General features: G+C 44.6%; 1 pseudogene; it reads right to left on the minus strand.

Moving 5' to 3' along the window:
- Nucleotides 1-7,554: 7,554 nt before the first annotated feature.
- On the minus strand, nt 7,555-8,841 carry LOC115633458 (annotated as a pseudogene).
- Between the last annotated feature and the right edge of the window lie 470 nt (nt 8,842-9,311).

The following is a 9,311-nucleotide window of genomic DNA, read 5'->3' on the forward strand; positions in this document are numbered from 1 at the left end:
TCAGTTAATTGTCCCATAAGAGGGGACAACGTGCGGTCTCTCTCTTTCTTACACACTGGGCACAATCTCGTTTTTCGGCGCATTTCTTCTCGCAAATGGAATATTTTGCGCCATATTTCTTACATAAATGCATTTTCGTTTTGGCGCTTCTGCTTCTTGTGGTAATGTATTATTATTAACTTTGTGACATTTTTCTGTGGAAATATTATTGGCCGTCTCATGCATTAATGTACCGCAGATGCGCTTAGCCGAATCAGGCTGCTACATTTTACCACAGCAAAATTTTGAAAACAGGACTATCTCTGCACGCTTGACTTCAAGTAATGATCTCGGTTTTCTTTCCCAGTGAGTCGAGAAATCCATGCCTGAATGGTCTTACTAGTCTATTGAATGACGAAAATCACTCGAATACGCTCGCTATCTCCTCAAAGATCAACAGGAACATACTCGTACATAACCTATTTTCAGACTGTGGATCATTACTGCTTGTTGTTGGCCATTCTGATCCCAATCGGTCGTCTTACGCCATGTTGACTGCAGGAGCATCTTTGCCAGCAACGCACATTGCCGAATGTAATAAAGATCGACATAACTATTCACAAGACCTTTCTATTCGTAGGAACTCTGTCAAAGAACAAAAATGCATAATTATTTTGTTAAAATACAATATAAGCCCAAACTTGTCTGTTTGCGTATTACCAGTGCATTCTTCAGACTGTTTGGTTATGCGACGAATCATGTCTATTAAGGCTCAGAAGATTGTCCGCTACTCCCTCGCCGATGGTGTCATTACAGGCATTTCAAGTCGACACTAACTTCTCAAATCCGACTCGTTTATGTACAATAATTATAGTATATCCTTGGTAATTATCAATGATTCTTCTTCATTCGCATATAAGTGTACGACAATTGCGTCAGCAGCATCCAGATAAGTGTTTTTGTGTTCCAAAGCATTTTTATTTTTCATTACGATCATTTCTGACACTTTGAACTATTCAGTCGTAGATGCTCTCCACAAAACCTGTTTTGCACAACGGTCCTTTTTACATTCTGTACATGAAATGTACAATGCGTCATGTGGTTTTATACGCGCCCTGAGCCGGATTCAAAATAGGCTCCAGCATAAATATATTTGTAAAGATCATCTTCATATTTTTCAAACAATCGTCGACGGTTTTTCCACGAATTATGGTGCCTTCCTTCCAGGTTGCTCTCAGCAATGGACACATGGAAACCCATATTTTCTGACTCCATGACAGTGATAATTGTGGCTTTTCCAGCTCGTCTTCAATTATTGCCACGGGAAAGCAATCCTTCAATACCATTGAATTATTCTTCAGGAAATTGACACAAATACCGGCAGTGGGGCTCCGCAGTGAAGAACAAGAGAGAAAGCTACAAAGAAAATAAATTTAAAAAATTGTATTAATTTAATTAATTAATTTAATTAAATAAAAAATATTCAATAAATACATACAATACATGCGCCATTGTCGGTGATGAGCTTTCGCGGCGTGTCAAACTGGGCCAGAATCCGTTTTCGCAGAGCCAGTTTAACTGTTGCCACTGTGGCAGTACGAATTGGGACCAGTTCTGTCAACTTGCTGAACTTATCCACGAGCACCAGCAGATATGCATTGTCCCTTCTGGGTACGGGAAATGGCCCCTAATATTTGGCGCATATGACGTCCAATGCTGGTGCAGCCTGCCGGGAGTGCATCTTGCCAGCGGCCTGTCATTGTTTAGCTTTGAAGCGCTTGCATGGTAAGCATTTGTAGACATATTTGGCAACATCTCCATACAGGCCTGGCCAGTGATAATGATCTGCAACGCGCGCGCATGTTTTGCGGACACCCATGTGATCAGCCGCCACGTCGCCATGGCACTCCTTCAGCACCTGCTGCCCCTTGGCCGGCGGCAAGTGCCCATATAATAGTACTCCGGACATTTTCCCACTGCTGTAATCAGACACTGAGGCCATTTGCCCATTATTGGCGCCCTCGGCTCGGCGTGTCAGCACTGCGCCCAGCCCGTACTCGCTAGCACCTGTCTGTAAACATAAGCGTTGGCTGAAGTCGGGACAAAATAGGAGCCTCCATCAGTTGTTCCTGAAAATTGTCAAACGCCTGTTGTTGAGTACATTCCTATGCCCATTTCTTGCCTTTCTTCAGCGATTCGGTGAGTAGCCCGAGTATTGTCGCAAAGTTCGGCACGAATCGCCAGTATCTTGAGGCCATGCCGATGTACTGCCGCAGCTGTTTTAGGTTCTTTGGGGGTTTCAACCACCTTTCACCAGATGCCCCATGTAGCGTATGGATCTGCGAAAAAACTCACATTTATCTTGATTTGCCACTCTCAGTATTCGGAACACCTTCTTCAGGTTGCATAGGTGGTCTTGGAATGTTTTCCCCACGGCAACAATATCGTCTAGGTAAGCAAACGAATGTGGCGCCACATACGCGCCGATGACGCTATCTAGCGCCCACTGGATGGTGGCTGGGGCTGAGTGCAAGTCAAATGGCATATCTCGCCATTGGAAAAGGCCCCGCCCAGGCTCCATGAGGATCTGCCAATATCCGTATCGCAACTCGATGCTGCTGATGTACATCGCCTGCCGTAGCTGATCGGGAATATGTTGGATTCACGGAATGGGGTATGCGTCTGGCTCCACGCACATCCGCGACGCCCCATTCTTCTTGCATACCAGCACTATGGGTGCGCTGTACACGCTATCGGACCGCTCAATGCAGCCTTTTTCCAGAAATTCTTCTAGCTCGTGGTCAATCACCGCTTGCAGGGTTTTTTGGATAGTAGCGCTGTTTGATGATCCTGCCGTCTTTAACGCGGATCGTGTGCGTTGCCACTGACGACATGCCAACAATGTTTTCAAAGCTCAGCAATCATGCCCCAATATTCCGCAGCGCCTGCAGGTCATGTCGTGCCATTAGACTCTGTGTTTCTGGGACTCCCGCGGCGGCGGCCGTGAGTGCATTAAGGTCTTAGCTTATCCCGTCGCTCTATGACCAATGCTACTCGGCCATCGTACGGATCTCCTCGACCGCGACGCTGACACTGCTGCGTTCCGACTGCAGACTTTTCTGGTCTTCAAGCCTCAGCTGTGTCCAGTATGCGCTAGCATGAGCATGTACACCGCTGACGGCTCGAACTCCCACTGGAACCGCTCCCACGCCACTCGACGACACTCCTTCACGTAGGGGGCCGCGGGGAATGCCTCCCCACTATACTCCATGTTTTAGCATTCTTTTCTTACGTCTATATCATCCCTTTTCTTTAAAACTACACCTCGCCGTCCATCTCTAGTGACGACACCCAGTGACGGTCGCCAAGGCGTCGTTACACCGTATAGACCATGGTGCCCAGGTGATGGTTGATTGAGCTTTTCGGATTATTTCTAAATTACTAATGCAAGCTCAAAGCCATAAGTCCAAATTGGTTTGAGATCTGAATTTTAAACGAGTACTTTGTACTCTAGTGTTAGTGGTGAGCGGACGTTTATAATCCAATGTATTTTACTAGCATTAAATCTCAGTACATTTGTGTAAGCTTCGATGTGTTTACTCCAAGTATACCTTCTATTTAAATGGACACCACAGTATGTTACTTCGGTTGTTTGCTAGTAGCTGGGTATTCAGCTTCATATGCGCATGCGTGCCCCATGATACGCTCATGATACGCTCAAGTACGTGTGACATTGACAGTACGATGAACTTCAGCGCTATGGGACATATATGACATACTACAACATACTACCGGCAGTTAAACATTTGTTTAACCTTCAATTATATTGACAGTGAAAGTGTGCTGGGGCTCGTTTGGTTGCCGATTGAAATCATCCAGTTCGATGTTTGTGAGCTGGCGCCTTTTTGGTTCGGCATTTTCGTCAGCTCTGTTTTCCTAGTCGTACTCGTCGAGTGGGTGTTTATGTGTGGGTGCTTCATCAGGGAAAAGCAGCGCTAGTTTGTGGATTGGCCTCTTGTATATTCCTGTTGATGTCTGCTACCCGTACATAACCATCTGGACCTGGGTAGGTCTTGACGACTCGTCCCAAAGGCCATTGAAGGACAGGCACATTGTCTTCCTTCAGTAAAATTATCATTCCTTCTTTTAGGTTAGCTGACGATTTTCTCCATTTTTGCCTTTGTTGCAGCTGTTGCAAATAATCTTGCGAACATTGAGCCCAAAACAGATGTTTTAATTTCGACACGAGTTCCCATCTTCGAACCAGCGTTTTTAGAGGCTCTCCTACCAAGAAGTGTCCTGGAGTTAGTGCCGTCAAATCGTTTGGGTCTCTTGATAGCGGAATTAGTGGTCGAGAATTGAGAATGGCCTCAATCTCAACGATGACTGACAGTTCCTCTGCAGTCAAGGATGCGGTCGAAACATTTTTTAGCAATAGGTGCTTCGCTGACGTCACTGCTGCTTCCCAAATGCCAAAAGCCACCAAAATGAGGTACACGTGGAGGGATGAATCTGGAGCTAACAACCCAAATTTGAGCCAGTTCCGAACAGACAACTCTTTTTGTTGTTTTTGCCGATTGTGTTTGATTTGTGTTCGACTACACAGATTGTCGGTGGTTGGCATCCACATCATTCGATGTCCTCTTTATTAAAGCTCTTCGTAAGTTGGCTATGGTTTGCGCACCATTTCCTTAATTTAAAGCCCGATTTCAGAAACATTAAGTTAAGCTTCGATTGAATTTGCAGCGCTTCCGGAAGTGAGTTTGCTCCAGTGAGGCAATCGTCAACATACAAATCCTTCTCCAAGCTCCACGTGGATATTTCCGAGTGTTTTGTGTTGCCAGGTGCTTAAGGCATTTAGTGGCCAGAAATGGTGCCGGTGTGGTGCCGTATGTGACCCTTTTCAGCCTGTACTATTTTATTTCTTCGGCTGGGCTGTCTCTCCACTGGGATTCATATATGCCTATACATTTTCTCAATGTCGGCAGTGAACACATATTTATGTGATCTGAATCGTAGCAATATTGAAAAAAGCTCGCTTTGGACGACTGGGCCAGAATACAAAATGTCGTTCAGTGACGTCCCAGATGAAGTCTTGGCTGAAGCGTCGAAAACTACTCTTAACTTTGTAGTTTGACTGTCAGATCTCAATACGCAGTGATGCGGAATGAAGTAGTAAGAAGCTTCTTTTTTTAAGCTTTCTTTATTTATCGGATCTTCTCTCTAGGAGACTTACGATAAGTAGTAAAATCTTAATCTAATACAGTTATTTAATTAATTACAATTAAATATTTTTTTTACGACCCTAACTGTTATAGCTGGGTGGGGAGGTCTCTTCGCCGGAGTCGTGTATGGCTAGCCTGACAAGTTAAATTCTGTGCAAGTCTGTTCGGATGGTTCCGAAGCTTAAGCTGGTACTTTGCTTTCACCTTGGCGATTTTGTCTTTAACAGATCCCACATTAAAATTTTCGCTGATATTATCACTTCTTATATACCTGGGTGCCCCAGTGATGGTTCTCTAAATTACTAATGGAAGCGTTTCCCCATAACTCAGGGCCATATGTCCAAATTGGTTTCAGAACAGCATTGTACAAGAGTACTTTGTACTCCAGTTTTAGTCGTGAACGGATGTTTATCAGCCAATGTAGATTAATATCTTTTAGTTTTAGTTGATCTCTCTTCTTTTTTATGTGCTCACGCCAAGTAAGCCGTCTGTCCAAATGGACACCAAGGTATGATACTTCGGTTTCTTGTGAAATATTGATGTTGTTTAGCGACAATGGAGGGCAGGTTTGTTTGTTTAGGGTAAAGGTGACATGTTTGCACTTTTGCTCGTTTACATGTATGCGGCAGGTTGCTAGCCATTCTTCTATGTCCACGAGGTGAGATAAGATAAGTTCTGTAGCTCTTTTTGGGCACTTGGAGCGACTTAGGATGGCAGTATCATCAGCAAATGTCGAAATTGTTGTACGACTGTTTGTCGGTATATCTGCTGTGTATATAATATACAGTGTTGGTCCAAGCACGGATTGCACGGATGCATTTCGTATCTCAGAAGTTATTCGGTTGACTTGTTCAACGGTTCCATGTTTTTCGCGAAAACCAAATTCGTGCAATGGGATTGCACTGTTGGTGTGTAGGTGCTGTTTGATGCGATTCAGGATCAGTTTTTCGAATATCTTTGATAGACACGGCAGGAGACTGATAGGTCTATATGATGATGGCTGAGACTTGTCCTTCCAGCTTTATGGATCATTTTGATAACCGATTTTCTCCATTGTTGAGGAAAATAGCCCCATTTCATCATGCTGTTAAAAATAATGGTGAGAAGATATACTGCACAGCTCGGCAATTCGATGATCATTTTGGGGGAAATTAAATCGTGGCCCGGCGCTTTTTTTTGCTTTGAAACTTGGTCCTTAATGACACTTGTAACTTCTCCAACTTGAAATACGATAGGCGTGGTAGTTTCAAGATAATTGGTTAGTGGGAGCACAAAGCTATTTGTTGCTGGATGTGGTTTGAAGACTTTTTCTAAATGGGCGGCAAATACATTTGCCTTCTCTTCGTTGCTGCGAGCCCACTTTCCTCTTTGTGTACGTAATGGTGATTCACTTTCGATTGGTGGACATACGCCTGATTTAGCTTTCCACAATGGGAATCGTTTGCTATTTGGGGAGAGTTGCTCCATATAATCCATTTGAGATCGGTGTTTTTCATCTTCTAGGGCTTTGCGTAGTTGGCTATTTTTAACCGCTCCTTCGATTCAGGTGATCTGTGGGCTTGCCACTCCCGCCGAAGTTTTCTCTTATTGCGAAGCAGCTCTTCAACGTGCCTGGGGACACGGCTGCATTTGTGAAGTTTATTAGGTGTAGTTATTGGAGTCGAATGTTTTGCCGCCAGTGACATTAAAGACACTAATGCTTCAACTGAGGTATCTATGTCATTTTTACAATAAATGCTGGGGCAGTCATCAATATGGGAGCATACTTTCTGTATTTAAGCCAATCTGTTTTTCTAGAAGTTAGAAAATGTGGGCGTTCCAATAACTGTGGATGGTCACAAAGGTGCAGAAGGATCGGCGAGTGATCCGATGACAGGTCTGATAAGTGCTCCACATGAATCTGAGCCTGTGGCACTCTTTTTGTAACAGAAAAATCTATCAAGTCGGGTTGCTTCTTTGGATCTGTGGGCCTATAAAGTAGGCCAGCCTGGAGAAATAAAATCAAGCTTGTTTCTTGGTGTTATATTGTATATTCAATTCTTTACCGTTATTACAGTTGACAAAGATGTTAGTCGACATTGAGACTTGACAGGCGTTTAAAAAATATATGTATATATAAATGTAGATATATGTATGTATGCGTATAATGCTGATGATGTCTCCCAGAGACAAAGAACAAATATATGCATAAAAGTATTTAAAACACAGTAAGCGACACACATGCACATCTACTGTACAAAAGGTGAACAAGGAAGAGGGTAGAAACGGCGACGTCAAGCACAACTGAGTCTGAGTGGTGTTCGTTTTCCTTTTTGCTTAAGATCTTTGCCTAAAGATGCGACGTCTGATGATCTCCTTCGGCTAGTCACTTTGAAACAATGGCCTTCTTGCTCAGCGCTGTCTCCAGATTCTTGGCTAGTGCGTCCATGAATTCGAAAGTCTCCTGGTAATCGCTGCGCTTAACAGCATTGATACTACCCTTAATGCAAATGGCCAAATCCTTGGTCATTGAACCACTCTCGATGGTGTCAATGCACACCTCCTCCTCCAACGTTTCGGCAAACTGCCTCAGAGGCTCGTTGTTGTCGAGCTTGGCACGGTGCAGTAGACCACGGGTCCAGGCAAAGATGGAAGCAATAGGATTGGTGGAGGTTTCCTTGCCCTGCTGATAGAAACGGAAGTGACGCGTCACAGTTCCATAGGCAGCCTCAGCTTCGACGGGTTTGCCGTCGGGGCACAACAGCACCGACGTCATCAGACCCAGAGAGCCATAGCCCTGGGCAACTGAGTCGGACTGGACATCACCATCGTAGTTCTTGCAGGCCCAGACAAAGCCACCCTCTGATTTCATGGCATAAGCAACCATATCGTCAATGAGACGATGTTCGTACCAGATGCCAGCAGCCTCATAATCCTTCTTGTACTGCTTATTGTACAGATCCTCGAAGATGTCCTTAAAGCGACTTCTTTAGAATGGTGTTCTTGGTGCTCATGTACAGAGGAAGCTTGCGATCTGAAGCAAATTTGAAGGACGCATGCGCGAAGTCTACAATCGAATCATCAGTGTTGAACATTCCAAGGGCAACGCCAGGACCCTTGAAGTCATTGATAACCTCATCAATGACCATCATCGTTACCCTTCCAGGTCAGCGTCAGCTTGCCTGGGCCGGGTACAACATAGTCCACAGCCTTGTACTGATCAGCATGGGCATGGCGACCGATAACAATAGGCTTCTGCCAGCCCGAGACGAGGCGGGGCACATTCTTGCAAATGATAGCCTCATGGAAGACAGTGCCGCCGAGAATGTTACGAATGGTTCCGTTGGGGGACTTCCACATCTTCTTCAGATTGAACTCTTCCACACGCTTCTCATCGGACGTGATAGTGGCACACCTAATGCCTACATTGTACTTCTTGATGGCTTCGGCACAATCAATGGTGACCTGATCCTCAGTCTTGTCGCGGTACTCAATACCCAGATCGTATGTATGGAGTTCGATGTCGAGGAAGAGCAGGATAAGCTTGTCTTTGATCGACTGCCAAATGATGCGGGTCATTTCATCACCCAGCACATCGACGACGGGTCCAGCACGAATCTTGTTGGCCATCTTTTAGAACTTTTTAATTTGCCGGTTAAAAGAATAGAATAACTTTGAGCTGCGTTGGAAGAATTGCGGACCGCTCCTACTGAGACTCGAGGAATATAGTTGTCTTCCTTTCGGGGTGATGAAACGGGATCCTCAATGGGTGTGTTTGGCATTGTAGTCACCTGCTGCTATAACCGGTCACCTAATAGATCGAAGAATTTTACAAATTCTGCTTCAGAAACAGAGAAGTGCGGTAGGCGGAGTTTCGATTTGAATTGTTGTGGCCTGTAAATAAGTTGTAGCAAATGATGGCAGCGGATAGTGTCTGATGCGATGCTTTATAAGAATGCCAGTACCTCCATGAGCCTAAACATCGGAGTGGTTTGTCGCATAGAAGTTGAAGCCATTGAGATGAAAATAATTTTTGTTCGTTTGGTGAGTCTCTTCTATGAGCATGGCGTCAATGTCATGATGATCGAGGAACTGCAAGAACTCGGATTTGTGCTGTGAAATACCATT

The sequence above is a fragment of the Scaptodrosophila lebanonensis genome, unplaced genomic scaffold, assembly GCF_003285725.1.
Source record: "Scaptodrosophila lebanonensis strain 11010-0011.00,11010-0021.00 unplaced genomic scaffold, SlebRS2 tig00001423-arrow-arrow-pilon, whole genome shotgun sequence".
Lineage (NCBI taxonomy): Eukaryota > Metazoa > Arthropoda > Insecta > Diptera > Drosophilidae > Scaptodrosophila > Scaptodrosophila lebanonensis.